This window comes from Tupaia chinensis, unplaced genomic scaffold, assembly GCF_000334495.1.
Source record: "Tupaia chinensis unplaced genomic scaffold, TupChi_1.0 Scaffold000276_1, whole genome shotgun sequence".
Taxonomy (NCBI): Eukaryota; Metazoa; Chordata; class Mammalia; order Scandentia; family Tupaiidae; genus Tupaia; species Tupaia belangeri.
The window spans coordinates 399,687-425,292 of record NW_006159758.1 but is presented as its reverse complement, the minus strand read 5'-3'; the positions used below and the strand labels follow the sequence as shown (position 1 = coordinate 425,292).

At 35.2% G+C, this 25,606-nt stretch overlaps 1 long non-coding RNA gene across 1 annotated transcript in view; it reads right to left on the bottom strand.

The window, feature by feature from the left end:
* Window positions 1-295: 295 nt before the first annotated feature.
* Window positions 296-25,606, bottom strand: part of LOC102484163 (uncharacterized) — a 181,592-nt gene continuing 156,281 nt past the window's right edge. Inside the window, exon 4 of the long non-coding RNA XR_334768.1 lies at window positions 296-372. This is a non-coding gene — a long non-coding RNA (uncharacterized LOC102484163). The remainder of the gene's footprint in view (window positions 373-25,606) is intronic.

The window sequence follows — 25,606 nt, the reverse complement described above, 5'->3', positions numbered from 1 at the left end:
CCAGAAATCTGGAGATGATTGCGTTTGTCACTTTCTTCCATGTTTCAAATTAGCTGCATGTCTGGAAGGATGTGGAACAATTAGCGATGATGGAAAGCCATTTTCCACTTTGCATCAATACACTTGGATTTCCTTGAGAAGACATACGAATGAAGATGTACAATCAGGTGTCTTTCCCTTCCGAAGCCTGGTAGGCATAAACAACATGGTTCTGAGGGCAGAAAGTAGTCAGGAAGTCTGGACATCTTTGACCCTGTCATTCCATAGCTTAGCATGCATGAGTTGAGTTGAGGTGTTTCACTTGTTTTTATGTGGGAAAGCTGTTAGTGAAGCTCGAACCCTGGGTCTTCTGAAGTCCACAGCTTCTTTACACTATAGATTATGTAAAAGATCAAGTCAGTCACAGCTTCCCACTTGAAGTGTTTTTTTTTTCTTCTCTCCCTTTTGAACAAGCACTTCTAAAGAGATTTAAGTTTCTCAGCTTTTCTATTGCCTTCAACTAGAATTTTATACTAAATCTCTAGTGGCTCTTGGATGGGTGAACATAAAATGACTTTCACCCTCTGGAACTTTCTAGTGGTGAAAGGGCATTGGAACAGAAGTTGAAAGATATTGGATAATGTGTACAATTTTCTAAAGCTGGGATCTTATACAAGTAATCATGATTTCATGATTTTTCCCAAACTTCCATTTCCTTTTTTCTTTCTTTGTTTCTTTTTTTTCCCTTTAATTTTTTTTTTTTTTGTAAAATAAATGAATAGGACAACATGTATCTTAGACTAATTTAATTTGGTAAATATTTATTAAACACTTACATTTCAAAGATAAAAATGCTCCTGGAATTCTATAGTCAAGGGTATTAACAATTTCCTACTATTATATGAAATGTAGCTTTAGTTTGGTGGGGAATCTCACTATTCCAACTGTTAGCAGAAAATAATCAAACTCTGTAAAATACTGAAAGAGGTTTCTTCTAAGCCAAATATGCATAACCACATCTAGCTTGCAGCATGGATAAACATAATGCAGATAGCCCCAAATATGCTCACCAAGGTCTTCCAATGCTCAGACAGACTTTAAAGCCAAAAACCACATGTGGCAGGGGAGGAGGAAAAGGTTATTAACTATTATCCTCAGCTACCAGGATCAATAACAACAATGGTGTATGTACATCGAAGGTTGGACAGGCAGCCTCTGGGCAAATACCCTTATAGAATTAGTCCTTCTATCAGGTTGCAATGGTCTTTGTGAAGGTTGTGTTTCTAGTAGAGTTCTCTAAATGATAGTTCTTGTTCTCAGGCATGCTAGTGTGATAAAACACCTTCTCTACGACCTTTTTAGTCAGGGTTTTAGCACAAGCTGACACAAATGGTTCCATTTCAATTCTGAAAAACTTTCACATACCATATAATATCATTATTTGCCTTCTGTGATTTATTTTCTATAGATTCTTTCTCATCTGACCTGACTGCTTTGCCCTGAGTATCTAAATTCCACTCATATGTCAAGAACAGTTCAAGTCTCACCTAGTCCATAAATCTCTCTTATTTTTGCCTATTATAATCTATGAAATTTGATTGAATTTACTTAATTCTTCTTTAGTTGTTTAAGGTGTGTTGGTTTTGTTTCCTGAATTAGCTTATAAGTTCCTGTAGGTCATAAATTATGTTCTATATCTCTATTGCAGACACATTGAACTTACCAAAGGGTTAACCACACACTAGATAACTAATAAAAACCAATTCTAATTAGTTAATAACATTTGCCTTCAGCACTTCAAATGCTACAATGGCCAAATAAGCTATTGTTTCCCAGAATAATGCAATTGATGAACATTACTATTTTATCTTAAGTAAATCAAGCATATTTTATCTCACTTATAAATTTATAAAGCAAAAGTTACTATGTTTTTTTTCTATGCTTATGTTATGTTCTGAATACTTGTGTCCCCCAAAGTTCATATGTTGAAATCTTAATCTCCAAGATAAAATGACTAAGGGTGGAGTTTTCTAAAGGTGATTAGGTCACCAGGGCAGAGCCCACATGATTGGGACTGGTGCCCTTATAAAACAGACCCTAGAGAGATCCTCATCCTTCTCCACCAGTCAAAGGCACATGCAATCTGTGATCATACCAGATACCAAATCACCTGTTGCCTTGATCTTAGACTTCTCAGACTCCAGAATGGCAAAAAAATACATTTCTGTTTTTTATGAGCTACCCAGTCTGCAGTATGTTACTATTGTAGCCTGAGTTGACTAAGACAACTTCCTACAGAGGGCATGAAATAATTAACCAGACATTCTTCTTCTTCTTTTTTTTTTTTTTTTTTGGAGAGGTTTTCGCTATAGGGCGCGTGCGCTCGCCAGACAGACAGAGAGAGAGACATAGAGGCAGAAAGCGAGAAATCACCCCCCAGGGGGGATGGTCACGCCGCAATCCCTTCTCCTCCATTCTCCTCTCGGGATCTTGGACACGCACGCACACGCGCCCGGCGTGAGTTTAAGCCACTGGGTCTGGGACACGAACCGCGGTCGACTACGTGGGAGTCCAGCGACATAGCCATTACGCTAACTGCTGGTTCCCACCAGACATTCTTCTGTTATTACACCCAAGTAAAAGTTGAAAGGTGTTAACACTAGAAGGGCTTATAAATAAAAATATTTGTATACCATTATGTTTTTTTTCCCGTAAGTAGAAATTATTTACAGTATGAACTCTAAGGAAAAATGTACACTTTGAGTAATATTTATTTTGAATTAAAAAGCCCATTCTTTAGGAAAGCATTTCAGAAAGTTGTGCAAAGAATGTAAGAAAATCCTTTCCATGGTTAACAAGAAAGGCAGGTAAAAAGAACTTCTGAAGAATATGGAAGATACGAAAGAAAATCTCTTAAAATCTAAAATTTAAAAACTGGTGTAAATTGACACTAAGTAGCTCTGCTATGGAAAGGCAACTCAGAACAGAGAGCTATGGGATGCAGAAGGAACTTGGTCACCCCTAAAATAAAAGCTTTGCTACCTATCCCTCATCCCAAGGTAAGATATAGATGTATGTATTTATCTGGAAGGTATGCACATACCTGACAAACCTCTCATACCCAGAATGGACAAATTCTGGCAGTAGCTGTCTTCAGAGGATATCATGTAAATGTCTTATTCAACAAGCATGATTGTACAGCTTTGACTCTAGATTGTGAGTCCTAGTGTATACTGGATGTCGGGAAAGTCATGATATATATTTTTTTCCTACATAAAAGTGCTTCATGATATTCCTGACTCCCTAATATACTAATTAATACATTCAGTCATTTATCAATGCATTTATATCTTGCCTTATTTCAAAATTTGTGGTGGCCATGTCCGGAAAACTGTTCTTTATTTTTAGCTATGCTATAAACAAGTGCCTTTGAAAAATGTAGTCAACCTTTCTTGGACTCATTTTACTCATCTAAAAATGAAGGAATTAATCCAAATAATCTTTGCAATCACTTCTTGCATTTCTTTACGCAATGCCCTGATTTCCTTAATATGCTTAATAAGAATCACCAGGAAAGACTTGTTACGAATAAAACTTCATGAGGAAAGAAGGCTATATAAATAAAAAGCAATAATAATATAAATGTAAAATAATAACCTCCACATTCTGGCACTCTGCTACTAGCGATAACATTGGTAAGAAAGTTATTTACAGAAGCACAACATCCCTGATGAAGGCAATAATGAGAGTAACTTAGAAGAAGCAGAGCTAAGATACATGGCAATAATAAGAAATAATTAATTGGTAGCAGGCCATTTAGAAGTCAAAGTTACAAGAAAATAATGAACTTACAATTTCTAAGGATGGGGACCACAATACACATATGGTGCATAATAACCAAATCAAGGATAAAGATGTAGTCCTTGTCTTCACCATTGAATACTGCAAAATGTACAGTTGATAATATTACAGTTCTAGAAGTTTTCTTTAAGTATATATTGAAATATCAACAACATGTTTATGCAACTGTAGTGTACAGTTCAGTGAACTATTCCATGTGTTTACATACATTTTTGTGTATGGCTTATATTCTCTCTACCCTCCAACCTCAGATAAAGCTCCTTTTATTAGGAGGTGGGGAACAAAATTTGATAAGCATTGGAATTCTAGAGATCTCATGGCAAATACAGTCCTCTTCATTTTCTGCAAGATCCATATTTGCAAATTTGCCTACTTGCACTTGTGTAAGTGTGTTTACGTGTAAATATAAATGTACATAAACAGTGAGAGTCAGCTGTGCTGAGTTGGCAATTGCTGGTTGCCTAGCCTATCTGAAACTGCCTTCTAAATCTGCAAAATGGCCACAGTTGTACTTACCTCTTAGTTTTACTGTAACAATAAAACATAATTCCATTTGGAAAGCTCATGTCATTAGTTGGCCCTGAGCCCAGCTGAAAATTCACTTCCTCCCTACTGGAATCCCCTTGCACTGCCTCCTTGTACTGGTAGTTTTTAACTCTGCATTACTATACTCTAAATAATTGCTGCCAGTAACAGGTGTTATCTTTGTTGAAATCTCTGAAGCCTCACACATTTACAGAACTTTCAGTCTTTCTTGTCAGACACTGTGAAAGCTATAAAAGTAATAATAAAAATTAATAAAAGTAATGCAATATAAATGTTGGATTTAGGAAAATATCCTGAGAACCTTCCTTAATGATAACTTGGTTTATATTTTTTTGTTTGTTTATGGTTCAAATTCTTTTTTCCCCTTATATTTGCCTAGAATGACTCATTTCTATGGGTGAAATTCTGAACTCTAATTTTAATGGGAGCAGTTCTGGCTGATGCTTAATAGATGTATGCATGAGAGTGGATAAGGGGAAATAATGACTTACAGCTTAACAAATACCCGAAGATGAAACTAGAGCTAAAGCTAAGAACAAAGAGCAATTTCCTAGCCACCATTCCATAGAGAATGGATTTGTAAAGTACTAGCTTCTGGTTGAACTCTTAGTAGAAGCTAATTTCAGGAAATCTAAGCAAGAGAGATTTCAGTTTGAAGAGCCTGGGGGATAATTTAGTGAGTGGCATAAAGGAGATAGAAGATAGAATTCCATCTACTAAGAATTTTTTTTTTTGTCTTCTAAGTTACTAATAAAAAATATCTGTTTTCAAAAAAGTGGCACAGAGCAGGAATATCAGATGAGAGGGAACTGAGTGAGGGAATCCTCCAAAGCTTTGTCTTCTCATGAATTAAACTAAAACTGCATGTGTGTTCAATGTGTAATTATATGAGAATCATGTGTTTGTGAAAATTTTTTTTAAATGATGCTTTTTGCTAATCTTTTTCCTTTCTCTTACATTGAGGTATCTCCAAATCCCATGCTCACCCCACATCTGCATTCTTTATCCCTTGTTAATTTACAGCTTTCCTGGATATAGTCAGTCCTGTCATCCTGAGTGAGCCAAGGAGCACCTCCTTCCTGGGGACTCAATTTGTGGTGCCTTGGGTCCAACTTAATGGATCTGCAGACTTGGATTCTCTCTCAAGTACACACACAAAAAAATAAAAACTATTGAAACTTCACTCTCCATCTAGCATTTCTAAACATTTGGTTTCTATGTCCTTCAGTTAAAAATATTAAGCCGAAGAGACAAAACATAGATCAATAAAGGTTTGCTCTGCTGGACAAAAGAAAAAAAATAATAAGTGACCCCGGACAGTGGGTCAAATGGCCACACATACGTGGCACTATTTTCTTCTAGAGCTAGCAATTTTCCTGAAGTAAATGTTGAAGTATATTTTTCCCTAGAGAAAAATATAGATCTAGAAATTTAACAATGGTCTAAGACAGAGCATACACACAGTGAATTTGAACTCAACACTAATATACATGTTGGAGGTGATATTCTTTTGTACATTTATAACTTTGCAGGTATTAAATAGATCACATACAAAAGAAAATGCCTTCTTTGCTTCACTTTATATACAGATATAAAAATATGAGTTGCAAAATATATTTGGTTGAGATTTCTTTATTGCAAACTATGAAAGGAATGAGTTTTATCTTTGATCAGCCAAAACATTAACCTCTAATGAAACAGCTAATTTAGATAGATTATGCAAATGGAAAAAATAAGATTTTAAACTTGAAGAAAACTGAATGATTTGGTGGATGTGAGACAGTGTATTCATTGATGGGAAACAGTGAGTTTTGATTATATGTGATGTAGAGGTATTTGCATATGCATAGGTACAGAGCAAAGGTGAGAACTAACTTCCAGAGTAATGGGATGGAGAACATTTGGAATCACGATGGTAACGAAAGGGAGTGATATGGCCAGATGCATCAAGAAACTGCAGAGTTTAACCTGGAACAGAAGTATACAATGATGAATCATTACCTATAGAATATATTTCTAAGAACTGTTACTTTTCTTCTTTTATGGAGAAATGGTACCAACTGTGCCATTTGAAATTCGGATCAGATCACAGTAGACATTGGTAAGTCTTTGGTTTGGGAACCCCTTGGGTTCAACCATTTGCTGGTACATCTGTCCTTTCACTGGATGGACAGTACTTGTAGAGGAATCGGGAATTCAGGATGTTTAACATGGCCTAAGAGCAAAGCACGTACACAGTGCTTTCCCAGTTTTAGGATTATTTGTTTTTTATCGGTCAGACAGAAGGATTTTTAATATATCATTCTGTTGTAAACTTGGTGTCAGGCAGAACAGAAAAAGTATAAAAGATATAGAAGACAGAGCTCTTACCCCCAAAAAAGTTTATTATAACAATTGGGTGTTACATAGTTAAGGCAGTCCAAGGGGATTCCAGTAGTGAGGAAGTGAATTCTCAGCTGGGCTCTGTGTCAACTAATGACATGAGCTTTCCAAATGGAATTATGTTTTATTGTTACAGTAAAACTAAGAAGTAAGTACAATTGTGGCCATTTTGCAGATTTAGAAGGCAGCCAGAACTGCTCCCATTAAAATTAAAGTTCAGAATTTCACCCATAGAAATGAGTCATTCTAGGCAAATATAAGGGGGAAAAAGACAGAATTTGAACTTAACACCCTGAAATTCCAGTAAAATTGTATTAAATGCCTACTTAAGCTTTCATACAATTCTCTACTTTTTTCTTTTTTTAATTTCTGGATATTTTTGGTACACCTAATAAATTCTGGCTTAAATTTCCAACTTTTACAAAATGCTTACTTAATATAGGTTTTTGATGTTTTATTATGGCCCATCATTTGTTCATCATATGCTGAACAAAATTCATAAGAGGTAGTACTTGAGTTTATAGAGATTAACTGATAGTCATAGTGTCATCACTGATGCATAGAACAGATGAATTAAAATGGAATATTAGATGCTTCTAGGTAAGGATAGTGAAGTGAACCATTGCATTTATCTATTTTTAAAACCACACTAAATGATAGTAGTGGGGATTTTCTTTTTAAATGCATAAACTCATAGTAAAGAGAGAACAGAGAAAAGTAGTAGTAATATTTTAAAGGAACTTTAGAATGATTTTAGATTTACAAAAAATAAAAATTGCAAGATTAGCAGTGAGACTCTCTCATATGCCCCATACCCAGTTTCCTCTATCATCAAAATATTTTTTTAAGTTTATTTATTTTTCCATGATAAAGAGGAAGGAAATAATTCATAAAAATTTCCAGTGTTTCCAGATTAAGAGGTCCCATTGATGGCTCAGATAATGCATGAGAATATCATCAAGGCACATTACAAGGGAAAAAGAAAATAGTCATTTCTCAGTATCTGCAGGGGACTGGTTTCAGGACCCCACACCTCCTAGGATACCAAATTCATGGACGCTCAACTCTTCTGTATAAAATTATACGTATTTGCAGATAACCTATGCACATAGTCCCATATATTTTAAATCATCTCTAGATTAGTTAAACCTAATAGACTATAAATGCTATGTAAGTAGTTGTTACACTATATTGTTTAGGAAATAATGACAAGGAAAAGACTTGTATATGTTCACTACAGATACCACCATTCTAGACAGAGGAATCGGGAATTCAGGATGTTTAACATGGCCTAAGAGCAAAGCACGTACACAGTGCTTTCCCAGTTTTAGGATTATTTGTTTTTTATCGGTCAGACAGAAGGATTTTTAATATATCATTCTGTTGTAAACTTGGTGTCAGGCAGAACAGAAAAAGTATAAAAGATATAGAAGACAGAGCTCTTACCCCCAAAAAAGTTTATTATAACAATTGGGTGTTACATAGTTAAGGCAGTCCAAGGGGAGACCAGTAGTGAGGAAGTGAATTCTCAGCTGGGCTCTGTGTCAACTAATGACATGAGCTTTCCAAATGGAATTATGTTTTATTGTTACAGTAAAACTAAGAAGTAAGTACAATTGTGGCCATTTTGCAGATTTAGAAGGCAGCCAGAACTGCTCCCATTAAAATTAAAGTTCAGAATTTCACCCATAGAAATGAGTCATTCTAGGCAAATATAAGGGGGAAAAAGACAGAATTTGAACTTAACACCCTGAAATTCCAGTAAAATTGTATTAAATGCCTACTTAAGCTTTCATACAATTCTCTACTTTTTTCTTTTTTTAATTTCTGGATATTTTTGGTACACCTAATAAATTCTGGCTTAAATTTCCAACTTTTACAAAATGCTTACTTAATATAGGTTTTTGATGTTTTATTATGGCCCATCATTTGTTCATCATATGCTGAACAAAATTCATAAGAGGTAGTACTTGAGTTTATAGAGATTAACTGATAGTCATAGTGTCATCACTGATGCATAGAACAGATGAATTAAAATGGAATATTAGATGCTTCTAGGTAAGGATAGTGAAGTGAACCATTGCATTTATCTATTTTTAAAACCACACTAAATGATAGTAGTGGGGATTTTCTTTTTAAATGCATAAACTCATAGTAAAGAGAGAACAGAGAAAAGTAGTAGTAATATTTTAAAGGAACTTTAGAATGATTTTAGATTTACAAAAAATAAAAATTGCAAGATTAGCAGTGAGACTCTCTCATATGCCCCATACCCAGTTTCCTCTATCATCAAAATATTTTTTTAAGTTTATTTATTTTTCCATGATAAAGAGGAAGGAAATAATTCATAAAAATTTCCAGTGTTTCCAGATTAAGAGGTCCCATTGATGGCTCAGATAATGCATGAGAATATCATCAAGGCACATTACAAGGGAAAAAGAAAATAGTCATTTCTCAGTATCTGCAGGGGACTGGTTTCAGGACCCCACACCTCCTAGGATACCAAATTCATGGACGCTCAACTCTTCTGTATAAAATTATACGTATTTGCAGATAACCTATGCACATAGTCCCATATATTTTAAATCATCTCTAGATTAGTTAAACCTAATAGACTATAAATGCTATGTAAGTAGTTGTTACACTATATTGTTTAGGAAATAATGACAAGGAAAAGACTTGTATATGTTCACTACAGATACCACCATTCTAGACTAACTACATAGTAACATCAGCAACAATGTGACTCTTTTAACCAATGGTTTGTTGAATCCATGACTATAGAACCCACATATATGAACAGTCATATGTATATTTATTTTCCTATAATATGCGTATGTTTGTATTTCATTTTAAAAAGTTCATGAAAGATGCATATTATGAAAAAAATACATTTCAATTTTTTGCATCAAAATAAACTAGTAATTTAATTTCAGTTTTCTAAAAAAGTGTTTGAAGTTCTCTCACATTCCCAAAGCCTTCCAGACAGGGAAAAATAAACTGTCTATGAAAGAGCAGGAGTTAACATGTATTCAAGTATCAGTTATGCATTGGGATATAGGACAGAAAGAAGAAAGATCTTCAAAATTTTGAAGGAAAATTATTTTCAAAATACTGAGTTGGAAAAGTCATGACATATTATCCTATATTCTTCTATGCAAAACAAAACATGTCATGACTTTTCCAACAACCTAATAATTCACTCATCCAAAACTATTAGTGAAATGGAAGTAAAGGTATACTACTATACATTTTCTTCAGAGAAGAAAAAGCCCTCCAAAATTTAGCCCCATGCATTCTTTCTTAGGGAGCCATTCAAAAGTGTGTTCAACAAAACTTAGAACAACTGCAAACAAAAATTATAACTGAATTCTCAATTTCCATATTTTTGGAAAATATCCCTTCACTGTCTTTATCAACATTGCCTTTAGCATCTGCTCTTCTCCCTGTGCTATGGGCTTCTCATCCCCTCCTTCTCCTCTCATCTTTATAAGCCGTGTTCTCATTCACTGCATTTGGTTCAGCTGTGTTTCACAGAACTCACCAAACATTCATTGAGATATTTTTATGATGCCAGCTTATTGTTATGCAGAACTCTGCATCATCTCATAAAATAACATTTTTAAACCTTATTCTGCTACATGTTTCTATACTAGTAAGGCAGAATCAGTTATTAAGATACTGAAAAGAGATTGGCTCAAAGTTTTTACAGTAAACAAAGGGTTTTTCCTTTTAATTTTATGATAAATAGAGATTCACGATAGATTATTATTAAATTCAGTGATTCATTCTCCTATCAGTTATCAAGTGGTCTCTATGTGGCAGTCAATATCACAGGCACCTGGGATGTGAAGGTAAATAATAAAGGTATATGGCTAACACCTATGACTTGATAATATGCACTGTTTTCATGCTGGGAAAAAAATTTATATGCTGTAAAGATGTAGAGTGATTAAGTGTAAGTAAAAATAAATATAAATAAATAAAGGTATATGGCATCTATGAGTTCAGAACAGAGTAGGGAGAGTATAAATAATTGTAAACATGGCATAATGGAAACAATTAAAAGGCATATGAAGGGGTCAACAAGTGGTGATTAAAGCACTGGACCATGGCTGACCATGGTTCAAATACCAGACCTGACAGCTTGAAAATCACACTGGGTACATAAGCGAGTATGTCCAAAATCCAAGGAGGAGAATAGAGGAGAAGAGATTGTGGTGTGGTCATACCTTCTGTGGGGTGATTTCTCAATTTTCTTCTCACTGTCTTTCTCTCTCTGCCTCCAGTGTGTGCATGTTCTTTATGGAAAAAAATTGAACAAACCAACCAAAACCCTAAAAAGAAAGATATATGAGGCTATGGGGTGGATCAGCAGAGGGTGTAATGGCTATGTCGCTGGATTCCCATGTAGATGACCACAGTTTGAGCCTGGACCTGGTGGCTTAAACTCATGCTGGGCATGTGTGCCTGCGTGCCCAAGATCCCAGGAGGAGAATGGAGGAGAAGGGATTGTGGCGTGGCCATCCCCCCTGGAGGGTGGGGTGATTTCTTACGCCTTCTCTGTCTCTCTCTCTCTCTTTCTGGCGAGCGCACATGCCCTATAGCAAAAACCTCAAAAAAAAAAAAAAAAGCTATAGTGGAGGGCCTAAAAGAGAAAAGCATCATCTCAAATTCCAGTATAGTGGGTGTTGAGAAAGGCTATAGGGTAGTACTTGCTGAGAATTTGAAGAATGAGCAGCAGTTTGCTGGATAGATTAGTTACAGAACTTCAAACTGAGAAGACCAAACATGCACAAAGGCATGCTACTAGTTCCTTTAGTGAGACAAAAGCAATTTTCTATAGAGCTTCCACAGCATCTGTATATTCATGTAATTTGAGTGGACAAAGAGACAAAAAAAAAATTGAGAATGTTTGTCCGCCTTACATCTGCAAAGGTTATAAGAAGCTCATGCATCACATCATGGACAATCCTTAATCAAGTCCATATGTCTGATCTTTCAGTGTAGTTAAATAGTTTATCCAGGCCTTCTTTAATTATTCATAACCTATACTCTTTTCACTCTTACCCTATCAAGTATTCTTAATTCTTAGTTCCACTCTACCCTCCGTATAGCATTTGTTTTCTTTTGGAATCTTAGCTATTTTTCAAAATTTTTCCTTTTGGATATACTCTCCATTATCTCCTGAATTCAGGTGTCTTAGTGTTGCTTTTAATCACTGCATGTTTAAGCTAAATGACTCATCAAAATTAAGCTGCCATTTTGGGGAGAGTAAACTTGACAAAGGTCCTCAGTATTGAGCTATATAGGAACTACACATAAATGTTTCAAATAACTATGGTTTTCATTGCATAGACGCCAGTAGCACACTGGGATATTCTGAGTGTGAAATTACATTTCCAATTTTACCTACAGAACAGATGTTGATTTAGATAAGCGTTCTTGTTTTCCTATGCATTGCTATTTTCAAATTTCAAAAGCATATTATGAATAACTTGTGAGCTTTTCAAAATAAAACAGAGATCAAAAGCCCTCACATAATATTACACGTAGTTTCAGTGTCAAAGCTGACATTTTAAGAACTTTCTTCTGTGGCGGTATTTTTTATATGATTAATCAAAATAACTTTTAAGTATTTTAACATGCCACAGGATAAAGTATACACGATCTGTCTATTCAAAGATGAGAATTTCACTAACCAAGAAAGTTTCTAGCTAATTGAGAAGCACTTGTAAGAGTCAAAAAACATAAAATTTGAAAACACTCTTTAATTCTGTACGAAAACAAGATTTTAGAAAACAACATAAGGTCAGCAGATGGCATAGTGGTTATGTCACTGGACTCTCACATGGCCAACCATGGTTCAATTCCCAGACCCAGTGGATTCAAAATCACACTGGGTGCATGTGCATGCATGCCCAGGATCCCAGAAGGAGAATAGAGGAGAAAGGATTGTGGAATAGCCATCCCCCATGAGGGATGATTTCTCACTTTCCCTCTTACTCTCTCTGTTTCTGACTCTCTGGTGACCACTTGTGCCCTAAAGCAAAAACTTCTAAAAAATAAACCAAATAAAATAAATAAAAAATATAAATTTTTTTAAAAGATCATGTTTTTTCAACCTTCATACAATAATCCTCAATAAATTTGTTACCATTGTTTTTATTCTGAGGAGCCCACTCTTATTTCAAAATCTGAAGCCATAGTAAAGTTAATATAATTTTGTACTCTGAATTTAGTGAAAGTCTAATAAATAGTAATTGATGGATGATATGTCAAAGCTACTTCCTCCTATACCAGGTTGTATCTATGTTAAAACACTCAGTGGAAAAAAATACAACTCCTCACATATACCCATGTAAAAAATTAAATTCAAATAAATTTCAAAATCAATTATTTTAGTTTATTAGAATTCAGTCAAATTGATTCATATATGTAGCCATCTCCAGAATACAGGAATACTTTTCTTTGGTATGACACATCTGACTATTTTAATGTTAGATCACTTTACCAGCTTTTGAACTTAACTTTATATCAAGCAATTACCATCTGATGAGTATTAAATTTTGAAGAGCTTGAGAATTTATAAATGACAGTGATCCACAAAGGCTGCGTTAAGGGGAACACTTTTAAATTGTCACAAAGTATTAAAGATGATTGATCAGTATTATAATGATTTTTATCAAAAATTATAAATGCTAAATTTCTGTTATAGCCTTTTATATCACTTTTTAAAGCTAAAGACATTATTGAAAGTATTTATTAGAGTTAACACAATATAATAATGTGAAGAGAACATGCCTAGTTTTGAATCCTGGCTCTGCCACTTTCTAGCTATGTGACTTTGGGCACAATACTTAACCTTTATATGCCTCAATTTCTTCATTTGTTAAAAAATGGTTGCAATGGTAAAATGTTCTCTATAATGTTATGAAAATTGAGTTAATGATTATAAACCACCTAGAACCATCCTAGATATATAGTAAGAAGTATAAAGGTGTTTTTCTTAAAACAAAGAAAGAAAATGACTCAGTGAAAATAATTCTCACAATATAAAAAATGTATAGAGGGAACTGATGAAACACATTTCAAAAAATAACATCAGCAAGAATTAATCTGTGCACTTTATGAATATTACTTTTAGAATTTCCTCTTTGCATATGCATAAAACGACTAATGGGTGAATACCTCAAAAGAAACATGATTTTAGAAGAAATATAATTTTGCATGTTTCAAAACTTGTAAAACATCAGATTTGATTTATTATGAATTTAACAAATAAAAGAAAGCCCAAGTATAAATGAAGGAATTTGCAACCATCATATGGATGTTTCTTCAATGTGAATTGATATTTATAAAGAACACTTAAGAAAGAGATTATAATAATTATTAACATATTATTGATAGAACCTTATTTTTCTAAATTTCTTGTTTTAAATCCATGCTATAAAATGTGAAATGGTAACACTCTTATTCATTGTTGTCTTTCTTCACTTCAGCATGAAATGTCCTTCCTAGGAAGGGGCTATCTGATTTTTATTTTAATTTAATTTTATTTACTCATTCATTTACTTTAATTTGAGAGACACGGGAGGTGGGGTGGGGAGGAGTGAGAAAGCAAGCCACTAGGTCCGGGACTTAAACCATGGTCAGCCATGTGGGAGTGTCCAGCACCTTAACCACCACACCACCTGCTGGTCCCAAGGGGCTATCTGATTTTTAGGGGGTTGCTTTATTCATTTACTTATTTTCTTCTTCCCTTGTTTTCTTTTTGCTGTCTGTACAAGTTGGAGGGTATTCACGAAAAATGTCAGAATTTTATCAGTTAAACTTGTGGTTTGTTTGTTTAGCAGTGTTTCTTGGAAGTGAGAGTGAGAATGTTTAAATTGGCATGGCCCTATTTTACTATTTCTTCCTATGGCAAACTTGTGTCATAAGGTATTTTCTGTTTCCTTATTTAACTACTAGATTTTGTTTGTTTGTTTGTTTGTTTAAATCTTACTATTATGTTTTAATGAAAGGAAATTTTGTTTTGCCATTGTCAGTCTTATTTGTCTCTAATTATTTTCCAGTTCCTTTTTCTTAAATTCCACTGCTGAAATATAACCTGGGATCTGACCTATAATAGATGCTATATCTAGACTGTGCATATCCTGATTCCAAAACTCACAATGATACAAAGATAGTTTTTAACCAAAACATATGAGAAACTTAGAACCTAGAGCACATGTGAATTATTAGTGATACTTCTTAATAACCCATTGCAATGCCACCTCATCCAGGATGTTAGGCTGGGTTGCTGAGCTGTCCCTGTAAGATATTTTCCAAGAAGATAAATTATATCATCACCACATGTTTCACATCATAACAAGTATTACATCAGCTCACAATGATTTCAAACACAAATGACGATGATTTTCAGGGGACAACTTCAGATCTTGGTTAGATGTTTTCAGTGTGTAAACTTGGTCTTCCAGAGAAGTAGTAGTGTAGTCAATGGAGAGAGAAATCAAAGTGTTTTTTTGTTTGCTTGTTTGTTTAGTCAGAAAGATCTGGATTTAAATCATGGATCTGTTAGCTGTACAATGCCTTTTAAATTATTTTAATATGTCAGAAGCAATATAACAATAGTTATTGATAAATATTAAATAAGATTAATTAAATGTGTATAGAGCCTAAAAATCTTAGGTATTCAATAAATATTACTTTCCTCATGGTTTATTCATTTATGAATTTTAAGGATTGCTGGTGATTGCCTGTTAACTTTATTGTAACATTGTAGTGAAAATCAGGAATTGATGTTTTATCTCGTTTTAGGCTATCTTAAAAGTACAGATCCTGGAAGGAAAGAGAACAAACATTTCAGATTTGATCTAGTCTTCTGTCTAATCATGGAACTGCAGTCATAGGACTCCTAGGGTCTCATGTTGTTGAATACAGTTTTACGCAGTCTCCATACAGGTTCTAAGTATTAAAGGTATAGTTGAGAATATATTGGATGGCCAGGAAATCATTACTGACTTTTGCATAAAAAAAAATGTCATGATTTTTCTGACGACCTAATAGTTAAGAACTCAGATTATAGAACCAGATTTCATAGGTTTCAATCTAGGCCTCATCTCTTTACAGTCTGGTAAAGTCATTTTTTGATTTTATATCCTAATTTACTTGTACAAAGGGACTAGTAGTTTAATTTATATATCACCCTTCCACTTTTGGGCCTTCCAGAATCACAGATATACCTGTAACTGCATCTAGTGTGTTCAGGTTCCCCCAGGATCTGAACCCAGGGCCTCCTCCATGTCTTTGAGTATCACATAATAGCACCTTACTGCCTGCATCGCCTCAGCTGGGCTTCATATAGTTCTAAGAATAATAAATGAGATAATTCATATGAAGACTAAGAATAATATGTGGCATAAGGAAACATTCAAAAGTGTCATTGTCTCTTATTAAAGGCAGACTGATATTAGTAAGACTTAGTTTAGGGCCACACAGTGACATGATGGTAAAAGGTGATATTCTGTGAGAGAGTCCCACATGGAAAAGTTCCCAGTTCAAGTCCAGAGATCTCTCTGAGTATGGTGGGCCCATGTTTACCTATGATCTGAATCTGGCTGAAGCTTGGCAGTGAGCTGGAATGTCAGGACCCAGTTGGGGGTACAGTCTCTTTTGCTCTCCCTGTCTTTCTTTCTCATAGAAGAAATATTAGGTTGTCAGGAAAGCCATGATGCATAGAAAAATACATCATGACTTTCCTGACAACCTAACAAATAGATAAAAATTTAAAAATAAGACTTAATTCAATAGTTATTTAAGGTTTTCTTGACTCTCTCTACTTCTATAGGTGGCATTAACATTCTCCTTTGAGCCCCATTTAATATAGCATTGACTGCTAGAATAGCATATTTTACATTTTCTCTCACTTTTAAAATTACCTGCTGTCTCTTTCTATAAGACTGTGTATTCCAGAAACCAAATACCACATTTATTCACCTGTGGAATTTCAGTGTTTGACTCAGCCTCGTATGATGTAGGTGCATAGTTGCCATACAGTAGATAACAGTGAAATCTCTGGAGTCACACAGCCTTGGAGTAAATATCAATTCAGCTATATACTATGTGACTATATTCTACTTGAGCTTCTTGTGCCTCTGTCTCTCTTTCAGTAAAATAAGGATACATATGTATCTACATCTCAGTGTTGTTATAAAAATGAAGTTAACATACACATCATGGGGTTAGAACAAGTCTGGCCTATGATGAGAGCTCATGATAACCATTAGGTCATCAGGAAAGTCATGCCCTGTTTTTCCATGCACAAATGTGTCATAACTTTCCTGACAACCCAATAAATACTAGTTTCTAAGACAATGCTCTCCTGTAGAACTGAATCAATACATAAAAGGAAGACAGTAAGCAATGTCATGTTCTTCATATTAATAGCTAAAGTTTTAAGTCCCATCATGGGAATATTAGAAGAGAATTTCCTAAATAAGAACACAGAAATTCTACATTAAAAAGGTCCTCTTTCTCTCACTGTCTCTCTTTCTCTCTAGAAAGAAGCAACTTTCTATTGTTTAAAAATTATACAAAGACAAATGAGCTAACTTTGCTGGTATGCTTTCTTCTGTGTGTTCTTAGGATACTCTACTCAAAAATGTAAGGCTTTAATGTGAAGTCTCTCCCTAGCATTATGTTCTCCTGATATCAATACTTAAACATTTTCCTAGAGACATTAGTTTTTCCCATTGCATTCCTTACTGACTGCACAGATTGGGCCTTACTCAACAAAGAGACCCACTGGCTGTTTCAGTTTGCTGAGCTTTAATTTCATGGTCCACTGGGAAGAAGATTTTTTGATGTTATTCCTAGTAGCCATTGGAATAGGGCGACGCAGGGCAAACAGAGCAATAGAGAAGATTTATATTGACTTCTAACTTCTTACAGCTGGCAGTTTGTGGCTAACAACAATAGACATTCCTTAGTGCAACAATTTTAATCAAAAAAGCAAACAGTATTATTTTCTGATTTTTTTTCCTATTTGAGTATATTCAATGCATATATTTCTTTTTGTAATCATGAATCAGCATTGAAATATTACAATTTTTAAAAACATACATACACATATGTACACAGACACACACATATACATATGCTTTTTTTTGTTGTTTTTGGAGAGATTTTTGCTATAGGTTGTGTGTGCTTGCTGGAAAAACAGAGAGAGATAGAGAGACAGAAAGTGAGAAATCCTCACCCTCCTTTCCGGGGGGGGTGGTCACACCACAATCCCTTCTTCTCCATTCTCCTCCTGGGATCTTGAGCATGCATATACATGTGCCCAACATGAGTTTGAAGCCACTGGGTCTGGGACTCGAACCACAGTCGGCCATGTGGGAGTCCTTTGATGAAACCGCTTTGTCATCTGTTGGTCTTTGCATATGCATTTTTTTTAACTGAATGCACCTAAACAAGTGTATCATCTTGAGAGCAGAGGTAATACCATTTATTTTGCCATCTCTAGCATCTGGCACAGTACTGGACATAGCACAGATATGCACACTCAGTTAATGCTTACCACTTAATGAATATTCATTTTCCATGAGAGAGAAAAATCCTACTCACTAACACTTATTGAATGTTTTTCATGTTCCAGGCTTAAGGGTAAGCAATTTCTCACTTATTTACCCATTCAGTCTTCATGATAGTTCTCCCATGAATCAATTCTGTTAGTTTCCTTTTATAAAAACAATCAAAATAGACCGTTTGGTTTAAAATAACATCCTCCATCATACAAAATCATAAGTGAAAATGGTGATGGAATCCATGATTTCTTACATTCTGTCTATAACACAAAATAATTTAATATACATATAGAAAAGACAGGCTCAATTATAGCTTTTATAGGTGCATGACTAAATCATACAACTGAGTAAGTGAAAGTTATGAAACATATAATATACCAAAGTGGTAGAAATTAGCACTGTGCGTGTGTGTGTGTCTGTGTATATGTGTATGTGCGTGCACATATATGTAGGCATGCAATATGTTAACACTTAGGGGACTAAGTTTGGGTAGGTAAATAACTTTCCCAAATGGGAAGATCCAGATGGCAAATAATGAATGATGATGAATATACAGAAAAAAATATTAATCAAGATCTTAAATTCTAAGCTGAAAAGTAGATATTTTATGAGAGAGAATAAACCCAGGATGAATTCTTCAGTAGTACGTTATTCAGAAGAGGAATACTTTGATCCCTGTGCACTATGAAGGTTTTCATGATAGGTGAAACTTTTTCATTTAGTTACTGTTTGACCTTGGTTTGCTTCTGGTTCACTGCAGTCATGCTGCTTCTAGTTCACAGTACTGTGCCACTGAGCATGGAGGTCTTTCTTCTCTTGTATATTATTATTTCAAGTATTTGGTAAGCTCTGCATATGTTTGGCCCAGTATCTGCTTGAGCTTGCATTTCCAGAGCATAGTCATAAGCAATCAGTAGTTCCTAAATGACTGTCTTAGGGACTTATGCGGTTGCTCACAGCTCAGTGAGCTGAAAGAATTTCCTGGAGGACTAGAAGCATATTGTAAGACCAGTTTTAAGGATTCTTGTGGTTTCTCATGCATTTCTGAGTAAAAATAGAAGACATAAAGTGCTCACAACCTTGCTTCTTGCTTTGGGGGAGGATAAAATGCACGGTAATTACTGTTAACAGATCATATATTATGCCTTGGGTTTAATAAGCAGGTGATTATGGAAATTTAAGACTTAAAATTATAGCTCAAGTGTTGTCTCATCAAAACTGATGGTAATCATACGGGGGATTTAGAGGTCACAGATAACCTGATGATCTACAGAACCCTACCAAGCAAGAGATCTATAAATTTTCTTTCCCATTGCTCTTGCTTTGACCAAAGTCTGGTTGAAGCATGATATTGTAACTGTTCATGATTTGGGACTTTCTGATCCTATTACTTAACCACTCTGTCTCACACTTTATGCTTCTAAGAACAGTGGATGTAGCTCTTCCTGACTTCTCTGATATTTCTTACTTTGATATGATGATCATGCTATTCACTCTGCTGGAAGCAATCTTTCTTCTAGCTATTCTTTCATAGTCAACTCAGTTTGTCATTTTCTCCTGGAGACTTCTATGACCATAATAACTGGGTATGTCCTCTTCTAATCCCACAGTTGGTTCTCACTACCATTATTATAATTGTCATGTGATATAAATATGATAAATGTGTTTTTCTCTTTGGGAGAGTTTTCTTTCTTTCTTTCTTATTTTATTTTTATTTTTATTTTTGTTTTTTTTTTGCTATAGGGCACGTATGCTTGCCAGAAAGACAGAGAGGGATAGAGAGACAGAAAGTGAGAAGTCACCCCCCATGGGGGATGGCCACACCACAATCCCTTCTCCTCCTTTCTCCTCTTGGGATCTTGGGCACGCACGCACATGTGCCCAGCATGAGTTTAAGCCACCGGGTCCAGGACTCGAACTGCGGTCAACTACATGGGGGTCCAGAGGCATAGCCATTATGCTAATTGCTGGTCCCAGTTTTTCTCTTTTTATCTATATATGACCTATATGTTATTCAAATTCTAACTCTCAATGCCCAAAACAATACTAGTTTTAGGCAAACTCTAGGGGCTATTTTTTTTTTAATTGACCGATTAACTTGCGCATCCAGGACTCGAACTGCGGTCAACTACATGGGGGTCCAGAGGCATAGCCATTATGCTAATTGCTGGTCCCAGTTTTTCTCTTTTTATCTATATATGACCTATATGTTATTCAAATTCTAACTCTCAATGCCCAAAACAATACTAGTTTTAGGCAAACTCTAGGGGCTATTTTTTTTTTAATTGACCGATTAACTTGCGCAGTCCCTAGTGGAGTCAAAATCTAGGGCTATTTTTTTTTAATTGACCGATTAACTTGCGCAGTCCCTAGTGCATAAGGAATTGCAACTTGAATATTCAAGGAAACATTTCTGGGAGATCTAATAGAAGAAGGAAACTTTCTACTTCTTTCTTCTTTCTTTCTTTCTTTCTTTCTTTCTTTCTTTCTTTCTTTCTTTTTTTCTGGAGAGGTTTCTGCTATAGGGTGCGTGTGCTCACCAGATAGACAGAGAGAGACAGAGAGACAGACAGAAAGCGAGAAATCAACGCCCCCCCTCCCCCCCGCCCCGGGGAGATGGCCATGCTGCAATCCCTTCTCCTCCATTTTCCTCTCAGGATTTTGGGCATGCACACACACACCCCAGCGTGAGTTTAAGTCACTGGGTCTGGGACTCGAACTGCGGTCGATTACATGGGAGTCCAGCAACATAGCCATTACACCAACTGCTGGTCCCTCTATTTCCTTTCTACATCTTAACCCATGAGTACTTCACAAAGACTAATTAGGGAGACAGTAGGTTATGATGCTTACAGAGCAGAACAAGGTCTTTATCATTTGTAAGATCCTAGGAAGTAATAGTATAGACAAAATAGGCATGGATAAGGTAAATAACAAGAGAGTTGACCAAGATAGCAACAGGTAGTCTGGGAAATAAGATTTGGGTTTTGGGGACTGGACCTCATTCATGCATGAAAAGTGTGAAATTCAGACTAGAAAAAAAAATCAAAGTATACAATCTGGTAGTAGTTAGCTGATGGACATAGTTACCAAGACAACATAACTGATGGAGTCAATAATTCTAACAGTTCCTTTTTTGGGGGGTGGGGGGAGAATATGGTAGAAAGGTTTTTGATGGACCATTGTCTTGATCCTGAAGGTATTTGAAAACCGTGGTGATCCTTGAGCCTGAATTTGACAGGATCAGGGTAAATAGAATATGCCAGGGCAGGGAAAAGAGATAATTGATTCAGTTCAAGGTATATTGTAGGGTTTCATGCTAAGGATGCCAGAACAGTGAAAATATGCTCTAAATGCAGACTTAAGTGTCTAGTGTAGGAAAACTATATTGGGGTTAACAGAAAGGAAATAAGAGTACAGGAAGGGCCAGCAAATGGCAAAATGATTACATCACAGGATTCCCATCTAGTCAACTACAGTCTGAGTCCTAGATCTGGCAGCTTAAAACTCACACTGAGCATGTGTGCGTGTATACCCAAAATCCTGAGAAGAGAATGGAAGAGAAGGAACTGCAGCATGATCATCTTCCCTGGGGGATGATTTCTTTCTGTCTCTGTCTTTCTAGCAAGTACACATGACTTATAGCAAAATACAAACAAACAAACAAACCAAAACCAAAAAAAAAAAAGTTAGGAAAAAAAGAGTATAAGAGAGAAATTTTGAGATGGTAATTTTCTCAAGACTAGTCTAGTATCATTGCTGGAGATGCAGAAGTGAGTAGCAGTTCAGGTAACGCAGGCAATAAATAGGGGAAAGACCAGATGGGACACATCTGGAAAGGTTAACTCAATACGTATTAGAGACAGTGGCAGTTGAGGAAGACCTGCTTCCACTGCTGTTTTCTAACAAGTGGGAATAGATCATCTGTCTTCTCTCCTCCCTGAGTTTCTTAAAGGAATAATGAAAAACAAGACTGAGAATCAGCAAAGAAACCATATGATATGACCTGGAGATCATTTGAGAAGATAATCTTTTATGCTAAGTGTGGGAGAGCCAAATACCGGGAGCTTGATGCTTACTATAATCTAATATATTGTATAACTGTTGCTTTACCCTCCACTATTGTTGGTATAATTTTAACTTGGTCCTCACTTGCTTAGATAATTATGATATCATTTCTTCAGTTCATCTCCCATTCTAATTCATATTGTAAATTTTTTTCATATGTATTGGGAACCTAATTTTATCCTACTTTTTAAAACTTTTAATAAGCACAGGACCATTTCTACCTTTTAAAAACATTACTCACTGGGGCCAACAAGTGACATGGTGGTTAAAGGTGCTGGACTCTCACATGGCAGATTGCAATTTGAGTCCTGGACCTGGCAGCTAGGTTTCTTACTTTCCTTTTTTCTCTCTTTCTGTCTCTCTTTGGTCAAATTAAAAAATAATTATAATAACTAAATTAAATTCATAATTCTTTAAAAGTTATTCACTAATTAATATAATGTACTGAATAAATAAATACTGTTACTTTATCATCTCCCCACCACTCCCTACCTTCTAGAAACACTTGTTTTTCTATAAGCTACTCCTCCAGGGAACATAGAAAGATCATAAACTAGAGAGAATCTTAGGATATTACGAATTTGGTACAATCTGAATTGATCACTGATAGTTTATATCTTTATAAGATCTTAGAAATTCATTCTACATATCCAGAATTCATAGGAAAAATTTTTAGCACAAAGAGCAAGCAGAAAAGAGGAGAGTTTTGCCTAGGATTTTTGAAAGACCTTGTTAAAAGCTCTTCTTTCTTCATGGGAGACACTGAGGTCCAAATCTGTTAATTGAGTTCTCCTGAACTGAGCAGCGAGTCAGAAGTAAAGGTGGATGAGACAGCAGGCTCCTATCTCCAAGTTCTATAACCATAGAGATGGTTAAGATCCCTTTATATGTGTGTCTTGTATGTTTGAACCAATGGTGTGAAAGAAATTTCATTCTTCTAAATCAAAGAGTTTGTTTTTTGGGTAACATTACAATTCTTTTGCAGCTCTAAGAATCATTGTAGAAACATATTCTCAAGAGTAGAGCTATGAAAGATAAAATGTACAGTGAAAAGCTACAATTTTTCTAGGTTACCTGAATAGCCAATGTGCACAATTGGAGAAGACTTGATTTTTAAGGCCAAAATCTGGATTTTATACTCAGATTTCATGTGCCTCCTTCAGCTTTAAAGTGTGCAGTGCATATACTAAGATGCACTTTTGTCCCTCTTTTTAATGCCTTTAGGAAATTGTGAGGATGTTAAGTAATTTAAGAAGGACATTGATACTTTTAAAACAGGCTCGAAAAATCATGATTTTTTTTTTGTTGCCATTAATTCATATTTGTGGAAAAACAATGCCCAAATAGTCACCTATTGTGTTGTAATAAGAAAAACCACAAGTTGCTAACTTATTTTAAATTTAATGGTATTGTGAGCTCAAAAGCAACCTAATATATTATTTATTTTAACCTGGTACTATTATTAAGTGCCTTTCATAATTTTTATTTTCGTTTTCAAAGATTAGGTAAAAGAGGCACCAGTAGGCGGTGAGATTGCCTTATTTGGTAAACTGTATTAATCTTCAGAATACTTCGTATAGCTTATTTTGTATCTTAATCCAAGGAAAGCATGAATGTATAGGACTTGCTTTTTATTGCTAATATACAACTCGTAAGTCTAGAGGGCTTCACATATAAATACAAATAATGTTGCATTGCGCAAAAAAAATTAAGTAAAAATATTGCTTTACTGCTGCTGTGGGACACTGAATAAACACTCATGTTGTCTTCATACCTGTGCCTTTGTTTATAAAACCTCGTGTAATAAGAACAAAAAGTTAAGTGAAAAATTGCTCTTTGCAGTTTGATGAATGGGGGATTAGTTTAGAATATATGCTCTGTTTAATAAAACTCCCAAGGGGCCAGATTTTGGTGCAGCAGTAAAACTCAACATTCTGCATGGTAATCCCACATGGGAAGGCTCCTGGTTCAAGTCTGAAAGCTATGCACATGTCCATGATTTGGGACCGGGTGAAGTGTCAAATCTATGCCTGCTGTTTCTGGAAATAACTGTCTACTTCAAAGTGCATTATAATTCACTATAAAATTGTTGGAGATTCTCTTTCTCTCACTCTCTTCTCTTTTCCCCCTCCTATCTCCCTTATTCATGGAAAAAAATAAATAAACTTTAAAAAAATTAGAAAATATAAATTACCAGAAGCACAGTGAGCAATGCCTGTCCTGCACCAGTCTAAGAATTCTCTGAAAATTCTCAAACTTTCTCTCTTAGCTCCAAAAACTAATATATTACCTCAAATATGGATAACTGGAGGGCTCTTTGTAAGAAAATATTTATCATGTGACTTGTTTAATACAAGTGTTGGGACCAGCAGTTGGTGCAATAGCTATGTCGCTGGACTCCCATGTAGTCAACCGTGGTTCACGTACTGGACCTGGTGACTTAAACTCATGCTGAGCACGTGTGCGTGCGTGCCCAAGATCCCGAGAGGAGAATGGAGGAGAAGGGATTGCAGCATGGCCATCCCCCCGGGGGTGATTTCTTGCTTTCTGTCTCTCTGTTTTTCTCTGTCTTTCTGGCAAGTGCACATGCCCTATAGCAAAAACCTCTCCAAAACAAATAAAACAAGTGTTATTTCCCAATCATAGATTGCTTTGATTTTTATATGTTAGAATACTCATAAAATGAATTTTTAGGAAATGAGTATTACCCTATATTACTTATTTCTTCTAAATATTTTACTATTGCAATGTTCTGGATTGCCAGGGAGTAGTTTTATCACACACTGCCTGTCCTCTTGAAACACTCTTTTAAAACTTCAGTTTGACTCAGTTAGGTATGACTATTGCATTTATTTATTTATTTTTGTTATCTACCAGTTTGGTGGCCTATTTTTTTATCTGAAATTAATTTCTTATTGTTTCTATTTATTATTTTTACTGTAGAGACTTAAAGTAACAAAAGAAATTTCCATGGGAATAAAGAAAATGCTAATCTTCATAGGAAAGAGGAAAGAAGAAATAAAGTCTGTGGTATTCATCATAATGTCGATTATAAAGCAAAACAACAAATCTGATAGGACATTCTACCAGATAATCTTGAAGACTTTAACAATTTAAATATTATTAGGTATTTCTGCACATCTACAAGCATGCCCATGGTTCACAGATTTTACAAATCTATT